The sequence below is a fragment of the Chroicocephalus ridibundus genome, chromosome 11 (genome assembly GCF_963924245.1).
Source record: "Chroicocephalus ridibundus chromosome 11, bChrRid1.1, whole genome shotgun sequence".
Classification (NCBI taxonomy): Eukaryota; Metazoa; Chordata; class Aves; order Charadriiformes; family Laridae; genus Chroicocephalus; species Chroicocephalus ridibundus.
Genome location: NC_086294.1, coordinates 17,152,492 through 17,174,740, shown reverse-complemented (window position 1 = coordinate 17,174,740; position 22,249 = coordinate 17,152,492). Strand labels below are relative to the sequence as shown.

At 44.8% G+C, this 22,249-nt stretch overlaps 1 protein-coding gene across 4 annotated transcripts in view; it reads left to right on the top strand.

The window, feature by feature from the left end:
- RASGEF1C (RasGEF domain family member 1C) overlaps nt 1-22,249 on the top strand; it is a 75,211-nt gene that overhangs the window by 18,919 nt on the left and 34,043 nt on the right. The window contains exon 1 of one of the 4 annotated variants that reach the window (XM_063348831.1): nt 4,190-4,282. The exons of the other annotated variants lie outside the window; for them this stretch is intronic. The gene's annotated coding sequence lies outside the window, so the exon portion shown is untranslated. Of the gene's footprint in view, nt 1-4,189; nt 4,283-22,249 lie in introns of those variants that run through there. 4 annotated transcript variants of the gene reach the window in all.

The window sequence follows — 22,249 nt, the reverse complement described above, 5'->3', positions numbered from 1 at the left end:
TCAGCGGGCTTTATCGATATAGCCATGCAAACGTTTCTCCTCGGCCGCCTCATCTTTGCTCCTTGCCTTGCTTCACTTTGTCATTTCCAGGTCACTTCCCTTGCCTTTGTCAGCATGTTTAGCATTGCTTCATGAAGGCGCTGCCCTCAGGAGCACCGTCATGCATACTAAATGCACGTCTGGGACCACAGCATGAAGTGGCCCATCCACTCGGGAGCAAGATACAGCCATAGGGAAGAACAGATGACCCCCAGACCTTCTGGAGGTCAGTTCTGTGCAGCCACACAAGCACCTTCTACTGTCCTTCTGGAGTCAGGGTGCTCGCGTGGCCCTTGTACAGGTGGATGCATCGCTTCTGCCATCCCTGGCTGCTCTGACTCGTCTTCAGTGGTGCCTGAGCCAGCCTATTTTAGTAATGTAATTATTCACATTGAGCATAATCAATGAGCCACAGAGCAATCTACGGGTGGCTCCAATCAGTGGAATTACTCAGAAGGATCAAAATGAGCTGCTTTTTCTGAAGATGATGTTGTCGTTCACATAGAAACAAGTTCAAGGAAACCCCATGCTTTATGTGGGGTATGCTGTGACTCCGAGTACCTGTTCACTTAAGTCCTTGTCTTGCCGTAATGTAGGAGTAGGGGTCTATGTATGTTTGGGAAGATGTGGGTCCCAAAGGTGTTTGCCTGCAGAAGAGTAATAACCTTACCAGGGAGATTATGAATAAAGGGCTGCAGAAGATACTGCAGCTCTGCTGGCAATACCAGTAAAATGAGGAAAAGATTGTTTCAGTTGGGTTTAGCTGCGTGTCTCTCTAGGACAATGTGGACACAGGTCAGGCTCTGATAGCCACCCGAGAAAGGCGGTGGAAGCTTGTGCTGTTGTCCAACAGAGAGCTGCTGCGGCTGGTACCTGCTGGCATGAGCCTGCTGCCCCCATGCAAATGGGCCACAAGTCATTAGCACCTGACCATGAACGCATACTGGGCAGGTGAGTCCTCTTGCCTCTCATGTGTGCTCTTCCTTCCAAATTACAAAAATACATGGAAGATTTCCGGGAGGGAGGGGCGATTTGGTATGAAAAATGGCACTCCTCTGTGCTTGGCAGGACTTCGGCCAAGCTTACAGCCGTACAGAGGGGAGGCCAAATGTGTGCCCTCCATCTGAATGTGCCTCGGCACAGCTGTGGGAAAGTGTCACACAGATTGCCACCCGCGGGCTGTGATTTTTAGGCGCACATCTCTGTGTGCATGGGTTATGTATTATTCTGCAAACCTGCCTCTGTCTGCTGGCTAACCCCAAAAAACCACGACTTTGTGTCCTCTCCCACATGTGCTGGATGCCACTTGCTCACCAGGAGCACAGCTTGAAGGTTTTATCCTACCCATGAACTGATGCCAAAAGGGACAGTCTCTTTCCTCTTGTGCGGTTGCGCGTCTGCTCCTTCTCCCTTGCCTCAGCTTTGCAGGTTGTGTGGCTGATGGGAGTGGACTCCCTGGGCTCATCCTCTGGGCATTGTTCAGTTTTGATAAGAGCAGAGCAGCCCTTAGAGGGTTTTTTATCTCTTGGTGTGTTAATTTTCTGCTAGATCAGCAGATTGAGCAGACTTACCCCACTTGTCTGCCAGTTGCTGTCTGTGTTGCAAGGGAAGCAACAGGCAGTGGTGGGCGAGCAGCATCTCTCCTTCACGCTGCGCGTGGTCGCACCAGATGATGTTTAACATCCAACTGCTGTCTTACCTACTTACTGCGTACCTTGGATGTGCCCGCAAATGGAAACTGCTGTGTTTTTTATATAATTATTGTCGGGTTCTGCATTTCAAAATGCAGCCACAAATAGCTGTTTGGCATTAAAAAGCTAAAATATTGTGTGCATGAAGTCATTAATTTGTCAGACTCTTACGCTGATTGGGGTGAGAATCAGATGATGGGATCCAAATATTTCCATGCTTTCAGAGACCTCAGTTTGCAAGTCAGAGATTAGGTCCAAATGTTCATGGTGATCCTTCCCAAAATGTCTCATCCCAAAGGGCGTAACAATCCCTTGCCCATCTTTGGGCACTCGGCTCAAGTTCCTGAGTTATGTTCCTGTCCCCAGGCATCCTGTGCTGTCCTGCAGAGGTAAAGGGACCCAAAACTGGAGGTATTTTGAATTGCCAAAGCCCTATTTATTTTATGTATTTGAAATCCAGCTGGGGAGGAAGATTTGTTCTACTCAATGTTACTGTTATTTTAAGGTATTGGTTTTGGAGTTTGGAGGGGTTTCTTGCTTTATTTTTAATCCTCCCTTTCAGCTGCGTGGACAGAAAACCTTGTCCAGGACTCCTGCTGCTCAGAAAAAGTAAAGGGATGTTTGAAAAATGTTCAGTTGGGTCCAGTTTTTCAACTTAGTTCAGATCCCTGATTTGTGAGCCCAAAATATGTGTGAGAAAGCCAAGGTGTTTCTGAGACACCTGTATGTTTTGGACTATGTCTCTGACATTGCCTTTTGTCTTGATGTATAAGAATAAGCACGGTAACACTATGGTATTTGTTGGCAAAATCTAATTTCCTTTATGGCAGCCTCCCTCCAGGTTTTAGGCGCCAGTTCAGCAAAACACAGAACCATGGGAGCAACCCCATCTCTACTGGATGGGATGTTTTTGTTTACCTAATTTTGAACACACGAATAGCCTTATTGGTTGTTGCATATTGAAGAACACGTTTAAATGATTTACTGACCTGGGGCCTACATGCAGATGTGAATATTAAAAATGAAAATTTAGGCATTCAGTCCAGATTGTGAAGCTGAAATACTTCTTTTTCAGTGCAGTCTTGGGGATTTAAACAAACACTTTCCGTTAAGATTAATGGAAGATACATGCCGTAATTCCTGTAGACTGATTTGAAAAACATCAATCAAGTCTAGTATGAAGCCCTGAATGCTTGATGTCTTTGCGTTGCAGTCTGCGTTCTCAGTTCTGCAGGCCTTGTAACATCTCCTGGTCACTGTTTTGCATCAGGACCATTACTGTCCTTATCTCACTGTGTTTCCAGCCCCTGTAATTTTATTTTTAGTTCCATGGTACTTAGTTTTATCTTAAAAATCACAGTTCCTAGTCCTGATTCACAACGGTACAGTCTCTGTTTCTATTCTTATTTCTACTTAGTGCATGTTGCAGCGGGAGATGGACGTTTACAGCCTTTAAATTCGTGAAAGAAGGCCTTGAAACACTTGACAGCATTAACCATAAGTGCTCGGAATCCCAGAGGGAATATAAAGTTGATAGACTTGTGCGTGTGTTTTTAAATCTCGAGGTTTTAATACCAGTCTCCTGATCAGTGGGAAGCCCGTTTCATTGCTGTGGAGCATTTCATGCCGGCGACCTGGCACACGCAGCCTTACAACCTCCCGCATGTGCATCAACCAGACACGCATGTGGTGGGACTGGATCAGTCCTGCTGTGTTTTAGCATGTGCCACAGTTAAATAACTCTCCTCCCTGCCTTTCTGGAAAGTACTTACAATTGTTCCCAGCTCCTTACTTTTCTTGATGTTCTACCTTCTCTTTCTTGGTGCTCCGGAGATTCCAGAGAGGTGTAGCAAGTGTCATTTTCATGTGCTATCTGTAGAACTGCTCTGGTTTTTGGAGGTAAATCTGTGTTTTCCTTCAAGTCTGCCTTTTGTGCGTAGGCATTGGTGCTTGAGGCAGAGCATTTCATTAAAGATTTATGTAAAGCAGGGGCTGGTCTCTGAGGCAGGAGGATAAAGCTGTGCTCCAGAATGCTAATGCGGAGCTGGAGCGGTTTGAGATGTGCGTAATGCAGCACCAGTTGGCACAACCCAAGGTTTCATCCGGGAGAGGGAAACTTGCACCATCATCATCTTTGCCACCCTGAAACTTTGAGGTTCGTTTGCATTTTGGTTTACAGCGAGGAAGCAGAAGCGCCCTGCAGGCTGGCCTTGCCAGGCACCCTGGGTGAAGGGGCTTTGGCTCTCGGAGCCGAGGTGGCAGGCAGCTGTGAGCCTGCCAGTGCACTCAGCGGAAGTCATTGGGAGAAAACACAACTGTGTGATTTTGTTCTCTCTGCTCTATCCTTTCTCTTGGAGCTGGCACGAGCAGGGTGTGGAGGTGAAGCTCAGCTTGTGTTTTCCTCACTGAGATCTCTCTGATACATTTCAGCCACTGCAGAAGTTATGCAGAATGTGCCTTATCTATGTCCCTGGTTCTCCAATGCTGTCCTGGTTGGATGATTTGGATCCAGAGAGTCTGTCATTCATGGAGACACTTGTGAAAATCCACAAGTAAGTCTGAGAGCATTGGTGTGGGTAGCTTGATTGTGTACCTGGTGGTCACCGCAGCTGCTGGAAATCTGACTTGCGGAACAGCCATTGGGTTCAAACAGAGCTGTGGGCGGGGATTGTCCCAGCTCCATCCACAGCAGCTTGTGCAGAGCCCAAACAACCTCTGTCTGACAGCACTAAGTAGAAATCTAACAGCATATGGAGCTTCCCCTGGGCTTCACAGCTGCACGGAAGAACCCACATGTACTTTTTCAAAATAGTGTTGTTTACTGTTCATGGCAGGTGCAGCTCCTGTTCCCCACTTTGCGGGCAACGCTCCTTCCTGTAAGGATGCACCCAAAGCTCCCAGGGACTTGCTGTCCTTCACACATGCATTTATGTATTGCTGAGTTGTTTATTTGAATGTAAAGGCACGACAGGAAATGGGGTTTGTATTCATGGAAATGTAATTATGTATGTTGTGTAAACTGACTAGTAAAAGTAATTCTGGAACTCAAAACAGGACAAGATTTGAATACTTATTAACCAAAACAATGGTGGTTGCTGTGTACCTTGGAATAAACACCTCTGTCCTATAGGAAAGGTTGTAAGTGTTGTCCCATTGTCTCCTATAGCTCTGGCAGGTGGAAATGACCATCCTGCAGACCCAGTGTAGGAGGCTTTGGCAAATGTGGTCTTGAATTTTCTCTGCTGCATGAAGATCCTGCAAGTGACAGGATAAAAAACTGGAACAAGCTTGCCTACGCAGGCGGTACGCTTGAGCTAATCTCCTGCAGATAGGATCTGTGTGTTCCTTTGAAGTCATTCATGGAGAGCCACGATAATGTGGAAATCTCTTGGACTGTCTCCCTCTGCCCGGCAGCTCCATCTGGGATCAGAGGCCAAAGTGCTGCATTGGATGTGTGAGAGGGAAAAGCTGCCGTAGGACTCTGGGCACACAGAGGGTGGTGAGGGGCAAACAGCCTTGTCAAGGAATGAACAGGGTAAGGTTTGATTTTTTTTCTTATTTTTTTTTTGCAGGCTGAAATATCAGCCAGAGCAGTGTAACAGCATGAGTGTGAAATAGCTTTTTGAGTCGGAGAACCCAAAGATAGGTGTGCGTTGCAAATGCTGCTTCTTGTGGTGTGAGCTCCCGGCTTGCATCAGCTGTACACAGCAATTGCACTGCCTGTCACTAAGGCGTCAGATCCCAGGGTTTCACTGAGCTCACCGTGTACCTGAACTAATAGAGCAGACCTTGACTGTCTCATTTGTAGTTTGTTTTAAGGTAAATGTCTCCACAAATTGGAAAGTCCAAGTCCCAGTCCTCCTAACATCAGCCAACTGCATGGAGACTGCCAGCCAAGTGTGTGTATTTTAACAAGCACACACCTGGAGAAACGCCCGCAGCTGGTTTTTGCTCTGTGTTTGTCAGAGGCAGGTAATGCAAAGCTGATGGCTTTTATAAGAGAAAGTTCTGAAATTCTTTGAATTATTCTAGTGCAAATCAACTTGCTTGCTATGTGAGTGGAGCTATAGAAAAAGATTGGCCAGTGTTATTATCCTAACCAAGAAATAATTCTCTAGTTCTCCTAAACTGTGGAACATGAATTGAAAAAATCCAAGTCTATTTCTGTATTTTTGTGGTCTCCATTTTTGGCAGTGCAAGTGACGTAGGACAGCTAAATGTCACTCGGCTTATCTGCTGCGTCCTCAGCCATCAGTGCGGGCAGCCACCAGCTCCAGTCCCTTTCAGCAGCTCTGCAAACAAGCACTGGAAATGGCTTCACTGATGCTAGGGACAATGTAGGGTCTAGAAATAACAGGTTGGCAGTGATAAGTTGTTGTTTCCCAGCAGCTTTGGAGGACAGGGTATACTTGAAATAAATCTATCCGGTAGGGTTTCAAATTGGCCAGGGCTGTAAGCAACAGTTTATTGAGCTTATTTATGATGTTGCACCTAGGAAATGAAATGGAGAAATGTCAAGTGCTTTCAACACCAGCCAGCACAATTTAATGCCCCCTCCCCCTTGCTTGGAATCTCTGTCTTGGCTTCCTGCCGGACGCATATTATTGTAATAAAACACATTCGCATTCTAGGTGGTAAATGGAATTTACCCGATAATTAAAACTACAAATAAAATAAATTCATTCATCATCATCTTCATTCTCAGCGTAGCTTACATTCTTAGTACTATATATGGTATAAAAATGTGCACCTTGGGCTTTTTAGCTGTTCATGGCGTAATGACCAAATCCATCTGTGAGAGTCTTGGGAATCCAAGCTGAAGCAAAACCACACAAAAGCTAGATCTGAGCAGTTCCCTTAAATGATGTTTCCACAGCCTCTTCTCCTGTATTTGGACTTTGTCCCGGTCTGAAGCCCATCTTCTTTCCAGACTGCTGGTTGTTACCATTATACAAAGACAGAACAGCCTCAAGTTCCTCAGCTGAGTAACCATCTGTCTGGCCTCCCACACGGACACCTGAAGATGAGTTAATGTTGAAAAGAAAACAAATCATTTAAATAATTTTAAAGCCTCAAACGCATCTTTCTACAATCTGGAAAGTTTCCAGTGTGGGGTTTTTTTTTTTCATGTGTTAATAGGATAGATACATACTTAGGTGTAAAGTGTGCTTGTTACATTAAAATTCTGACATCCAGTTTGATAGAGTTGCTTCATAGTTGTGCAAAAGGTATTCTTGACGCCTTGGTTGTAATACGTGTGCTGAACCTGGCACTCAGAACGTGGGTCATTTGGACATGCACGGATGGCTGTTACTTGGATTCTGTCCTGAGGACCAGCAGCCCTTCTGCAAACCTGGGGACAGGGAAGAGTGACACGACATCTGCAGTCTCTTTTGCCAGTCATGTCTCCTTGTGCCGTCTTACTGAGTAAAGCCTGAGTAAGCAGTCGCATAATCCGGTACAAGTAGCACAGCAATTTCTTTTCAGAGGAGTGCTTCCTAATGTTAGGATAAAGTTACACAAAATAGAAAAATTAAAGACAACTTTGAAATAAATCCTGAAATGCAGCTAGAGGGATCTTGGATTAAAAACCTCTTGCGGGCTGCTTTATGAACAAACAACTTCATCCGTGATAGATTGTGTGCCCTGAGCGTACATAACAAGGCAATTAAGAGAAAGCACAGTCAATGGAATAATATTGTATTATCTTTTTGTTTCACTTAAGTCCTGTATCTCCTTTCCACTGCCAGTTTGCTGTAAATTGCACCTTGTCATTAATAGGATTATTGATAACTCTGCCAAACAGAGCTTCTGCAGAATTTAGTGTTTGCTAAAAATGCCTCCTTCATCATTAAAAAGTGTTACTAATATGCTTTAAACATAAATCTTGTACAGTGTTAATGCTCTAGGTTACAGCCAGAAGCAAGTAGAGCTCTGTAGATTGCGAAAGCTGGAGGACAGGGACACATGCCTGCTTTGGGCTGCAGACTCTCAAGCTGTTTGAATTTTTTTTTCAAGTCTGTAAACTCTTAAAAGTGAATTTAACCTTCTTCCCTGGGGCAAATTCAGGGGTGAATTGTACCCTGGATAAATCAGCTTGTGCTGCGATTGAGTGCCCACCGGACAACTCATATTTTTCTTGCTTTTGCCCTCTCGCTCTGCTTGTTTGGAAGCAGCGGCTGTGGTGCAGGTGGCCCCAGGTTGCACTGCTGATGTTGGCTCTGGGGCCTTGCACCTTGGGAGGTGGCACTGTGGGTGGTTTGCACTGGCCTTGGCTGTAGGGATGTGGTGGTAGACAGGTTCAAAGTCTGATGGCCTCTGGGAGTCAGCTGAAGGATGTGCGTTCACATCCAGCAACAAAAAGCCGTTCATTGCCTGCCAGCAAGGCTGTCAGCAATGTGGCTAGCACGTCACACGCTGTCCCTCAGCCTGGACCCAGGGCACAGGCTCATTTGGGGCGAAAAGACAGCGTTTGGCTGGAACTTTCTCCAAACCGCTTTTCTTTGCTGAGTAGCATCATGTCTCTGAAGTTTGGGTTCAGTTTCAGCCAGCTGCTTCCTGGCCCTTTGTCATCCTCCCGTGCAGTGCATCATCCTTGTCCCCGCAGTATGGCTGTGTAGAGCGAAGGGCAGGCAGTGCTGTGTCTTCTCTGCCTTTTGACAGCTTCTCAAATCCTCCCTGCATGTCCCTTCATGTCCAGGAGGTGCTGAGTGGGGTTCCAAAGTGGGATAGGTAGTAGAGGTGCCTCCAGCTTGAATCTAGATTATTGTCTAGACCATCAGACCCATTTAAGTGATCACTGCTGTTCCCTGTGTGCCCAGTCTGTGTAGTATTCTCTAGTGCTTTGTCCAGCTCAGACTTAAATAACCCAAAGGAATTTAATCATATCTGTGAGACGTGATTTATTGTTATTTGATGGAGCTGTGTGGTATCAGTCTGGAGTCGTAACAAGGCACGAACAGACTTGCATTGGTACCCTCTTGACGTTTCAGCACAGCAACCAAATTCAGGCTTAGCAAGGACGGTGCAGAGCAATTCCCTGGGATTTTCATTAGCAACGTGGTGATGTTCAGGTGTCTTGGAAGTCTGGGGCCTGCATGGAGTTAGAGCAGTGACCGCTACACATTCTTGCAGCCCCTTCTCTAGCTCATGTAAAGCAGCGATTTGAGACAGCCTGCCCAGTCATTTAGAAGATGATCGTTCTCTCAAAGCAGCAGTTTGTCAGACTGTAATTTTAAAATTACATTGTGTTTTGCTAGGACTTGGCAGAACTTCTCCTAGGCCTAGACGTTTAAAATAGTAGCCCAAAAAAGCTCATTTCTGCTGCAATTGAAAACAAAAACAAAAGGAAGAAGGAAGAGCGATTTGAAGTGAACTGTTTAGGAGGTGGTTGGTTTTTGTTAAAGAGAATGCTGTCTGAAACTCTTGCTTTTGAAGATGTATTCCCACGCTGAGTCACATCCAAGGTTCGTACAGAGAAGCCTGGCTGGCTGGCGTTTTAGAGGTCGATATTTGTTGACTGCTTTAGAGACGTTGCCAGAGCACGGCAGCGGTGTCTCGCGGAGGAGGGCTACCGGCATGCCCTAAGATAAATTGATTCAAAAGGTAGGCACTACCTCTTTGCTGCTTTAATTTTCCTCCCCCTGGGTTTGCTGTGCTGGTATGATTACAACAGACGCTGGGCTGGGGTTGCCATCTTCCGCTGGGTGACAAGGACAAATATTTTTGCCTTCAGAGACTGAAGGTTTCTCTATTGTGTGTCACTGCTGCCTGGGGAGCACGTAACTTCATGTCACCTGTGACAAACACAGCATTAGAAATAAGCCTGCTATGGGTTAAGAGCCTCTATCTCGAGGTTATGTGGCTGTTATGCTACTAAATGTCATTTTAACTTACGGAGTCTCACTCTGGCCTTATTTCTCAGTGCTTCAGTTGGTGAGTGTGCGGTTTTGTCACTGCTACTCATGGAGTGCATAACTCAGCGTGAGTAAAGACACCCATCTGAAATCATAATGTACAACGACATTAAGCCCCATTAGTTAAGACTTGGACCGGTTACAAACGAGGGTAAAATGCACACTCCATTACTGCATCTGTCTCTTCTCTGTGTGCGTTTAATTTTCTGAACAAAGGGTGGGGAATTAAGAGACACCTCTTTGATACACTTGCTGCCGTTTTGAGCCAGCCCAGATCTGAGAGAGCAATTGTATTTTAATCAGCTCTGTGAGTCATCACAAAAAACGCCAGCTCAGGTTTGATTGCCGAGTTTGTATTGTTGCTGATGTGCGAGACATGAAATAGAAAGAACACAACATGGTACTTAGCTGCAAGACTGAGCCCAAGATGCTGACAATTTGAAAAAGCTCGGGTTTGACTTTGCACGCCACACAGATTTACTGTAGGAAGAACATGTTTTCCTCACAGTGATGTCATTTTCATAGAGTCACTTTAGAGATAGTGCCCACAGCCCAGCAGAAGGCTGGGTCTGAACACGAAGACCTCTTCAGGATTCTTCTAAGTCTCCTGGTTGGAAGAGAGCCAGTACTGATGTGATAACGAAGTGCATGTGGATAGCGATGCTACCCATCCAGTAAAATTCCTGCCTGAACCCACTTGCAAATCAAAAGTCACTGAACTGCCTGGAGAAGGTGAAAATTACCAAAGATTTGCAGATCTGAGAGAGAGAGAAAAAAAAAATCATAGGATTCTAGAGAGGTTGGAGACATGGTGCTGGAACAAACCCTTTCCTTGTGGGAAGGTTGTTTGGAAATTGGAAGCCCTTGGAGGCTTTTCTAGAAATGGGCATTAAGTAATGACAGACTGAGCTCTGGAATAACCTCTTGACTCCGGCTTCTCGTGGTGTGCGGTGTGGCAGTGAAGCGGAATGAAAAGCTGATGTAACGTGAAAAAGGGATGTTTTAAAAGTGGAGGATTTGGGAATTTAGGAATTGAGTTCCCACTGAGAAATGACTTGGCTGCTAAAATGGACTACAGTCCTGGAAAATGTTGGTGAATTGTGCCATATATGAGACAGAACTTTTTTCTCCCTGGGTAATTATGTGGTAGCCATCTAAATACTCACTATATTAATAAAAATTATAAACAAGAAAGCAATTATATATTTATGAATGACGAGCACACGCTTTAAAGTGCCCTGAACAATAAAGAAGAATGTTGGTCATTAGTATGGTAAAAGAGACATAATGGGCTAAATAACTTAATTTCTCGCACATTTCTGGATTTGGCCAAACATGAAATATTTCACTGAAATGATCACAAAGCAGACTGAGAGAATATTGGCCAATATCCTCCTTTTCGACAAAACAGGTTCTAATAATAAAATCCTGTGTTTGATTGCTTAGCCCAGTGAAAGGCTTTGCGTAGTCCTTCCTTTTCATGCTGTTTAATAGGCTGTAACGATATCGCCAACCCGTCCCGAGCAGGAAGGGAAGGAGAGTTTTGTGCTGGCCTTGGCAAGAAGGTCAGGACACAGATCTGGCCGAAGTGCCGTGGCGCTTGTAGGGACCGGCTGGGGGGATTATTAAACGTGGAGAATGGAAGTGAATCAGAGTATTGGTGTGAAGGGGGGGATCTTCACAGGTATCTCTATTTAGAAGATAATACTTGAACAAAATGCTTGTTACAGTATGGGAGGAATTCAGATATGGGTGAACTCCTTGTATTTCCCAAATGGGCTCCCATGCCAATTTTTGCGGGGCTCTTGGCCCTGCTGAGGTACAGGGAGGCCTCCAGGTGAGGTGACATGGCTGTAGACACGTGCTGCTTTTGGTATTTGCAGGGTATGTAAATGACCGTCACAGCTGTGCTTTTGGACACTGCAGCTTTTCTGTGGTTTGATCTACTAAAACTCTGTGAAGAACTTAAATAGCTGGAGCTCTGTCTAAAGCTGAATTACATCTTGTCCTGTTCTTGTAGCATAACGTGGTGGTTTTGAGCAATCTGAGTTGGTTTTTTTTCTTCACAGACCATTAAAAAGCTCCCAATTCAACCATGTTGTTTTAAAGCTTGAGTATTTCATTTTTGTGAATATTTTAAGCAGGGATCCTTGAAATCCCTAAAAAACCAGCTTGTTTCTCTGAGTCCCAGGCATGTCTGTTGAAAACACTGTAAATGTTATAAGATTTGACTGTACAGGCTGCCCAAAACAGACATATTGATGTTATTTAGCCTTCACTTGCCAAGTTGAGCGTTAGGATTGTGTTTTCACATGCGAGGAAGCTATCGGCTTTACAGATAGCCATATTTTTATAAGCTGCATTTGGCTGTCACACCTTCTCCTGTAATCTCTTGATATGCAAACAAGTCTCAGTTATATATGCTCCTGGCCTATAAACTGATATCCCTGAAGAGTTCCTGATTATCCTTCCATTAACTTTTACTCTCCCCCGTCTCCCTCAGGGAGGTAACAAGTAGTCGTTCCTTCATCAGGGGTTTCCAGCTGGTTACCTCCCCAGTTCCCTCTTAAATGGATTCTCTCGGTAGTTTTGTGTGTCGTGAAGGAAAAACCGACTGTGAAATTTCAGCGCCATCTGAAAGTACAGCAGGGACTGCTGAAAATGGGGATTTGAAAATCTGAAATGCAGGGAAAGCATCCTGGATCTGAAACTGCCATCCCAGAGAGCAGAATAACCATACACCACGTCTGAAGTGGAGTCTCATAGTGCAGCAGGGGAAGGGGCATCGCTGTTTCTATATGGTGTTTCAGCTTAGCTACGCTGCTGAAAACTTTGCCGAAGGCTTAAGTGACTCTGCAATTCTTATATTTTCTGTTCTAGTTAGGATTATTTACAAACTGACATTCAAACCCATGTCTTTGTTGCACTGAATGCTGCACACTTCATTACATTCCTCATTTCCACAGTTTCTTTCCTATATGGGGGTCAGATAGCTTCTTAATCAGATTTTCATACGCTGTGTCTATCATGGCTGCAGCTGAGGACATCCCAGCAAAGCGTTTAGCAATGAAATCTTCATTTGTCCTGTGTCCATCCTTCTGCAAACTCCTGCAATAGCAAATGTTTGTGAGTGCAGCCTGAGTCGTGTTCCCAAAGACTGGGCCCGTGCAGGGGTTTTTGCGCTGGGAACCCAGCCATGGAAGTTTTGGACACACTGCTGATGTCTTGACTGCTAATCTCTATTCTAGTAGTAAAATAGCCTTTGAGGCCTCTCTCACCCATCACATATTCTTTCTTGTTTTATATCCATTTGACGATGGGCTGTACGTTTCTTCTAGTTATTGCCTTAAATTGAGCATAAACCAGTGTTTGCTTGTTCCTGTCAATATTCTTTGTTTGAAACAGGCTGCTGGCTCAGCTCCTTTAAAATTATTCAAACTGAAACGATTATTTAGCTGAATAAATGTTTCAAGACAAGTTGCACGTTTCTGGTTTTGGTATTAGCAGTCCTAGAAAATTTGCAAATACCAGAGACTGAATTTTTAAAGGTGATATCTAGCCTGGTTGCTGTAAACACTTACGTGAGCAATCGGTTCTATCAGGGGAGCAGAGGTAGCTCCCCTTATCCATGCGATGCAGAATCATACGTTTTGAATAGTCACCCTGATTGCAAAGGCTTGTTGAGTTTGTGGCCACTGAACAGAAATAAGATGGTTAGAATTTGGCCCCAGTGATGTCGCGGTGCCAGACTTAATTTGAGCTTGTGATTCATCCAATTTCCCAGGTGGTGTGGGAAGTCAAGGGTTTTCTTCAATTGCATGTATAAATCTATGGGCTTGAGAGATTACTGGTGACATTAGACTCTTCCTTTTGCAAATCCTACATATTTGCATATCTGTACATGCATAATTTTACCAGAAATTCCCCTACAGTGTTTAAAGTCCTGTTGTGTACGTCTCTGTGTAGGTCTGGAGTCTTTGAAGATTAAGTAAGGGTGAGACATTTAGCCACAGGGTAACGACTCAAGTGTACATTCAAATTTTGTATCAGGTAGTTTGTTATATTATTAAAATAATACAATTTCGTAACAATGGTAGTTGCTGCTTTAAAGAGCTCACTGTTGCTCAAGCAATATGCAAAATGAACGAACGAATATAGCTTTTTATGCTGGGGACCTATCCCAAAACGTGGGATTTTCACTGTGTCCCTGTAGAGCATGTCCTGCTTCAAACGCTACGGAGGGGGGTGTGTGTGTCCCCATCTGGGGGCTGTACACTGAGCAAGCTGCCACCCTGCGGCCTTGGAGGGTGCGGGGGGAAAAAAGCCACGCGTGGTGTTTGTGGCTTCTCAGAGCATCAGAATGAGTTAAAAAAGCTCTGTGCTTTCTGACGGGTCAAATATCTTTCTGATCTATAGGATTTGCACCCTTGACACCGTCTTTTGAGGAGCACTTCCAAAAAGTATGGAATGAATGTAGATTATGTGGGAAATATCTCAGTAGTGCGCTCACACAGCTCGAGTCAGCACAGTCTCCCACTGTTAACTGAACATGTCCTTTATGGAAATTGGCTTTGTAACCCACATTTCAGCTGCTGAAGAGTTATGAGGTCAGCAAGTGCACTTCAGAATTTAGCTCATTTTGTGTATATCTTGGACCATTTTCACCCCTGGGTTTTATACCACAAAAATCAGTGAAATGATGCCAAGAAAAAATTCATCCCCTAATATTTAAAGTCAGCTCTTCCAACACGCGTGTATTTTGCTGAGCTCCCTACCGTAGCTCTAGGAAGACTTCTCCTTGCTGGTTCCTGAAGGTTATAATTTTTATATGGGCACTGAGAATAACTTACAAATGCAGATTTTGGATGGATATTAAATCTCGTACTTCAGTGTATGAACAAATCTCTAACTACTGGAGAGCAGAAAGAGGCTCCTGGAGTGAGCAAATGGTTGTATTTCTGCTCTCTGCGGTGCTCTTGCCCCTTTCTACGATGGATCTGGTGGTGGCCAGCATGAGAGGCAGGCAGGTGAGTTGGATGGACCACAGGCAGCTCCGCATGGGTGATTCCCATGTTTCTGCAAGAGCAGATTGTTGATCCCAAAGCCAGAGCATCACATCACTGGTGCTTTGATAGGAAGCAAAGACCTAATGCCTGCAGTCCCTTTAAATGACAGACTTGCAGCAATGATCACAGAAGGGTCTTGCAGAGTTAATTTCAGCTAATGAGCAATTAGTCAGCTTGGCCGTGACTTCCCCCTGCCCCTTGCCTGCTGGGGAAGAGGTGGTGGGGCTGAGCATGGTGCTTCCCTGGGGTATGGGAGCCCCAGCAGCACCCACCTGGGCCCAGCACTCTCACCTGCATTGGTGCTTGAGCTGCAGCTGAAATTTCCTCTTTCTGAAGTCGAGGGATTTATTTCCCAGCTACAGGCTTACTGTGTTATCCTAAATGGCAGCAGAGTCTCTTCTTTTTTCTTCTTTTTTTTTTTTTTTTTTTTTAAATACTTAATGTAGCCAGAGAAAATCTGTCAGCAGAAGACTCTTTGCCTGCCCAAACGAAGGTTGAACTTGTGTGGGTTGAGCAATATTCCAGGGTGAATGTGTTTTAATTTGGGGACAGCTACAGATGATGTTGCTGCTTTCTCGCCTCGTGCGAGAAGTGCAGGGTTGGCGAGTCCCCCAGCGCCGTCGTGTCCCTGGCTGCCTCAGGTCACACCGTGGTAGCGGGTGGTGGGACTGGGAGCAGGCACAGATGGTGCTCCAGAAGGGGAAATCCAGAAGCTCACGAGCTTCTCTTTTAGGGAGACATGTCCATATGCCATCCATAGAGCACAAGAGCCTGCTCGTCAGTCTGGAGCACTCCAGGGATGCTAGGATGAAATAATCCAAATCTATAGCTAAGACTGGAGCCTGATGCTGGCTGCACTGGTGTAGCCCCTGTGCTCTGACCTCTCCATTTCCCTATCCACAATCCTGTGCACAGCTCTTGAAAGCAAGTTGAGGATAGGGGATGAGAGCACTGTAAATCAGGTGCTTGATTGTCTGTCCCCTCGGCTGGGCACGGCACACTGAAGCACAGAGGTGCTTGCCACAAAGGATGCCTTGCAGTTGGACATAAATCTCAGGGATGCCTGCAGACCATGGCAATTAGGAGCAAAAATCTAAGAGGCATTTGTGCTAATCTGGTAACTGAGCATTGCTCAAATGCAATGTAATTAACAGTGGTGATAAATTGACATTGCTGACAGTCAGAGCTTGTGCCTCTCTTCAGAAGGCATTGATGCTTTCTGAGATAAAGATTAGACCCTCTTCCATTTAATACTTTAACAAATTTGGGAAGAAAAAAAAGTCAAATGTAATGTTGTCCCACCCAAACTGGAGCAGTGATAAACAAGTTACATATTGAGGAGCGAGGGTGCACTTATATAAAAATGTGTGTGCCTCTATGTAACTGTATATACCTACGTAACACCCAAAATACATTATGCATTCATATTTGCATGTGGAATCTGTCTGAGGACGTATGTGTATGTATAAAAATATGATTTATAGGTTTTTAAACCTCCCTGACAGACTCCAGGAGACCAATTTCTAAATGTATGCCAAGATTTTTGACTAAGAGACAGGTAGCAGTAGGTGCTAATAAATGAAAGAACTGCAAGTGAAATGTTGTGACATGCACCTCTCTGAACAACCTGCGGAGCGCTGGCAGAATCATCAAACCGAGCTGAGAGTAATCAGCAGGGACTGATAAAGCTGCTCTTGTAATTATTTGTTTGATATACAGCTTTCCTTCTTCCTTCTGCATAAATAGCAGAATTGCTTTGCTTAGTGTGGGAGGTTTTTTATTCCTGTCAGGGCTTGTTCTCACCAAGATGTCATGAGAGGAGGACTGAGGTCTGCATTTTTGTTTTATTTACGGGCTTTCCATTGTAATTCTGACAGCATGCGGTGGAGACAGCATTCATTTAGATGGGGAGAGGCGTCCTTGCTCATGCAAAGCTGTCGGTGTTGCAGGGGCCAGACTCTGCCATGCTGCTTTTAAGCTGCTCTGATTCCTCCAGGTTCAGCCTGGAAGAAGCTGTTCCTTGAGAGGAGGCGGCTGCTGACGTCTAAAGGCAGTCACAGTGTCATGCCTGTGTATTTAGATATAAAATAAAATTCCCCACAGCACCTTTCTGGTTTATAAGTGTGAGTTTGGTGGTGCCACAGCCCAGACTCTACCCTACAAAACCACACAGCCCTTCGGATTGACAACTGTTAGTTATCCTTAAATAACTTCCTCTCCTCACCACTTCCACTGCCTAAGCAAGAAAATCCAAGCGTTGACTGATTTCCAGGCAGTCACAGTGGTGGCCCGTCAGCGACAACTGAACTGAGCCAAAAGGCTCCTGTTGATGTCAGTGATTTCTGGGAACGCTGCCTGCATGGTTTTGTTCCGGGATTTCCCTCTCCGTCCATGCCTGGTTGAGCTCTGACTTCACTCAGGGCAAATTTTGCAATTGTGTGTTTAACAAAAGGTGCAGTAATTCGTTCCCACTCTAAGCACTCTGATTTTCCTTGTTCTGTTTGTGTTCTATTTATCCTTTTTCTTTCCTTAAGGAAATCCTTCTTTTCCTTAAGGAAAGAAAAAGGATAAATTTTTCTTGGAAAAACAAAAAGAAAAAAGACCCTGTACACCAGAATAGTTTTTATATTGTCTAAAGGTTTTACCAGCAACTCGGGAGGAAGGGGGAGGCGTAAGGGGAGAGAGGCACATTAGAGCAGAAAATAGATTTCCTAGCCTAAAGTGAGAGAAATCCAGCCTGCTGCCTTTAGCATACATTTGAATACTGTGACGGGCATCTGGAATACATTGGTAGGTGTTCTCCTTCTAATATTACAAAAAATCTGATAACAATGAGGCACAGATACACCACCGGCCCCGTACTTCACATGCACACGCAATATTGGGAAAGTGTCCGAGACATCAGAGGCTGCGTTCAGTCTCATGCCAGGGTCAATGCCAGCTCACTCTTACTCAGGAGAAATACTTCAGACTTGAACCAGACTAATGAAAAGAGAAGTTGTCCTGAGACTAAGAAAAAAAGCCTTACAGCCTTTGCAGTTTTATGGGGGGTTGTTCCTGAGCGGTCACAGTGCGTCCTTTCAATGCTTTCTGATTCCGGGCAACGATGGCATTTTAAGATAAATAATGTCTTCGCAGCTCTGCTTGTTATTGAAGGGCTTTTATTATTGCTGATGTTACATGAAAAAGAAAGTTATTAAAAAAAATGTGGCACTAACAAATTGAAGCCCCTAGGGAACTGTTGCCTGAATGGGATTTTGATTGGAGTTCAATTTAATTGGCCATAAATCTTCTCGTTTCTGATTTACATTCTACTTAGCACCATTCTACCAAATTCATGATAATCAGGTTTTCATTTTTCTCTATCGAACAAAATACTCCGACATGAGCATAAACAGAAATATTCCTTCAGCAAGGTGACCTTGTTCTTGCTTGCATCGTGCTGGTAATTGATTTAACGCCTCCTTACCTATAAATTGGGCCTCTTTCTGAGGCATGTCCATCAGATTCTGAAGTAATTGGTTGGCATGGTTGTTTTTTCACTGTAGTAATTTTGACTGCAAGATATTTCTCATAAACCTCTACTACAAGAATAGCTGTGATCATGCTCACTGACACGATGGAAAAAATTTAGCTGGTAGCTGTACGTATGCCTCTGCCGTCGGCTGGCTTTGAACGCAGCTATGTGCGTATCTCGGAGAATAAAAGCTCTTGTTCTAGCCCGGAGTAAATATGCGAGATGCAAAGCCCCGTGATTTCTGTGGGGTTTGAGTCGAATCTTTTTCCTGTCTCATTGCAATGTCTTTAGAGGAATGAAGCTACAGTGCAGGCATCGCTCCCTTCTGGTTTGGAGGTTTGCTGCAAAGCAAGAAGCCAGGATCAGTTTTGTGCCTGCCACGAGCGGTGGTCTTTGCTCCATGAGTTCCCCAACCGCTAGCGGGGAGAGGATGGAGACTGAGAGCTTCTCTGCATGTTCAGGTCACTCCTGGGGCGATGTAAATGCTGTTTTGGAGATGCTGGGCCCAGTTTCTCAACTGAATTTTTGCAATTACTCTTTTGGATTAGAATGCTTTTTCACAGGGAAGTTGGAAGCTCATCAAGAATTGTTTGGTGTGTGAGTTTGTAGCTGCTTTTTACAGCAGGGGTTCCTTTGGTTTGGGTTTTTCCTTGAAAAACTGGATGAAGAGGGTTTGTGCTTTAGGTGCTTCTCCAGTGCCCTGTGGGAGCTGCAGCTCGGCTGCTCTCGTAGCCTGTTCTCCCCCAGTCGGAGTTTCCCAGTGCATCCCCCTCCCCACCTTGTGCTGAGGGCTGGGGCTGTGCCATAGCACGGGGATGGGCAGCAGCACTCACCCGATCTTCAGTCTCCAGCAGCTCCTAGCACAGTTCAGAACACTTCAGTTTGGGCCAAACCAGGTGTATAGTGGAATTTCATCACCCCCAAAAGAAATTTTACAGAAGAAAAAGTTTTCCAGGCACCCTGAGACTCCTAGCCCACATCCCTCTCCTGCTCTGGAGTGCCATGTGCTCTACATGTTGCAGAGCTGTGCTTTTCCTCTCTGCTCTCCTTTCCCTTACTTTTCCCAAGGTTGCTTTTTGCAATTGCTGGTTCAAATTTGTCAGGAGTTTTCCTTCCCCTTCTGATCTGCAACACCCAGAGGAGGCTCCACACGAGAGACTGTGGGGGAGAATTCTTCAGGGAAGTGATTTGGGAGGGGAGATGAGCCAGAGATGAGAACCAGGTGGGATCAAAGGAAATAGAATTGTCATCTAATTCTGATTAGATACCCAAAACCCTTACATTCACTTACTGCTCTTGCAATCTTATTTGCGTGAATCTCAGTAAAGTGCCTCAGCTGCTGCAAGGAATGGATGGGAAAGGGGAGGGAGCCAACCTGCATTGAGATGTAATCATTGTTATTGAGTTGCAGAATATTGCAGTTAAGTGTTTTTCCCCACCTTTTCCATCCCACGATTCTTTTCCCCTATGATTCTTTCATGTTTCTAAGTTGTGTAGCTTCATTATATTGCTCATTTAACCGTTTCCGGCAGTATTGGGATTGACAGGTTGAGTTTTCTGCAATCTCACAACTTCATGGAATGTAAATTGAATGCTTTATGGCCTGTTGAAAAGGTGAAAAGAAAGTTACATCTGCTACCAGTTTCCTAATTACATCAGCATCAAGTACATTATGAGTTTGTTAATGCCAGGTACTCTTGCTGAAAAAACGTTTATAACCATGGCCTTGACAACTGAAAGCAATTACTTTGCAGTGGTTTTCTTTTTGTCTTCTGAAACATTAGAATTCTTTCTCTCTTCTTTCCTCTGCTTCTCTCCCTACAAAAGAAATAGAGAAAAATCTGAATTTTAACTCATTATGATTATCGTCTGAGGTTTTATTTCTCTGCAAAGATGAATAGCTGGAAAATTACTGAAAGTAATGTAAAGAAAAATGAGCATCTGTTACCAAAGTTTTTGCTGAGCCCTCCATTATTTAGGGCTTGTATGACTGCGGTGGGCAGGTACCAAGGCAGATGAGACCAGACTGTGCCGCGTGTCCTGGCAGAGAGCACAGAGCAGGGTTTGTTCCCCGGGGGACAGGACAGAAAGCAAGTGCTTTATGGGAACAGCTGAAGGACTCATGCCGTATCCTGACCTGCGGGGATCGTGTGACAGAGACAAGAAGCATCATTGCTAAAAGTGTCTTCATGCCAAATAATGCAGCTACAAACAGCTAAATCCTTCTGGCTCCAGTTGGCATGTTCAGACTGTCTGTGAAGTTGTCAGTCGGGAAGGTTTGAAACTCTCCTTCATTGTGCAGCCTGCTCCATGGTGCCATTGTTTCTGCTCCTTCAGTCGTAACCTACTGGAGTCTCCGCTTAGGAGTGAAAGTCTTTTCCAAGCTACCTAGATGGTAACTCTGGTTATAGCTTGGACCCCAAAGCCCAGTGAGTTGGGCTGTGAGTTGGTTCTTCTCCCACCTGTGGCGTTAAGTAGATCACCTTTGGCTTCAGTTTACTCTCCTGCTGTTTGTCCATCACAGTAGTGACTTTTGTTTGGGGCAAGATTCACCTGTACATGAATTAGAACAAAGAGGGCCTTGGTTTTGGGGCTATTGCAACTAAACATCAAAGGAGAAGAGATCTGTATGTCTGCTCTGAACTGCAGCCCTGTGGAGTACATTAGATCGTATCCAGATCCATCGAGAGAAGATGCTGGTTGCTTGTGATTCTTTCTCTTTTCCTGCTATTCCATCCCTTAGTTCCTGATGCTTTTGGAGCAGAGCAAATCCTTCAGCAAAGCTCTTCCAGTGTCACATAGAGAGATTAGTGATGGTTGGATAATAGGTTTGGTTACTAAAGGTGGACAAGAATTCTCCAAGATGTTTTCCCAAAATGTTTTAGCATGAACCATCTTCACTTCCTTGAACTCTGGTTTTGGTGACAGTTTGATCAATAAAGAATTTTGCAGGATTGAGATGGGATGTGAGATGTCTCCCACCTCTGTTTGCAGATGGGAGTAAGAACTAGTCCAACTCGCTCTGGATTAGGTATATTTGTTAAAGTCTGTGCCTTGCCAAATTATGCTTGACCTTGAATCTCCTATAGCCTTGATTTATCCCCTGGTCATGCTCACTGAGCACTGACTTCCACGTCCTGAGTTCTTGTAAGGAGGAGCCCACCATCACGGTCAGGTTAGTGAGGGAAACTGGAGGCTCCCTCATGGCACAGGTGGACACCCCAGCCTCCACACCTTCCCTTACCATCCTCTCAAGCTCCTGTAGTTCTGGGGGGAGATTGTCAAAAGCTTGTGCCTTTCATCCCTAAAGTGGGAAGGGTTTTATTTATTTTGTTAATCTGAAAGTTAAGTGGGTGGGAAGATAAGTCTGCAGCCCCGCTCCATTCGTCACATGGTACCAGCTCTTGTTTCCCCTTGAGAGAGGCAGAGCAGATGGAAGGCAGAGATGAAATGAAGATCAAAAGTAAACAGCATGATTAAGTTTTTGATAGAGGATAAAACACTTATCACATCAAAGCTGCTGAAAAACACATTAAGTGTTTCCTGAACATTTCGTGTCCACATAAGCATTAACTTTACTTGCCATGGGGACATTTGTAACAGCTGGCAGTGGAGCTGGGGAATGCTGGTGGGGTATTTACCCTCATGGCTCTGCTGCAGGTCACCTGGCTGGCACCAGGCAGAGCTGGCAGCCTGTTACCATCCTCCAGCGCATTGAACCTCTCTCGCTGCAGGTTGATGGGCCCGTGTTATGTGCATGACTAGACAGTCCTTTCTTTAAGCCATTCCCTGCTTAGTTTTCCAGGTTTGGGCACTGGTTTTCCAGAGGCTTTAAGGCACTTGCAGATGTAGGTAGGTGCAGAGTTTGTGAGTGTTTTTTCATCCAATCATTGGTGATCCTTTGGTTCCATGCTTTGGCTTGGTGAATCAAGTCCTTAGATATTTTTGTGCAAGCAGCATAATTTGTAGTGAGCAGTGTCTATGGATCACCTATTTTCATCATTATGTTGGAATACTGAG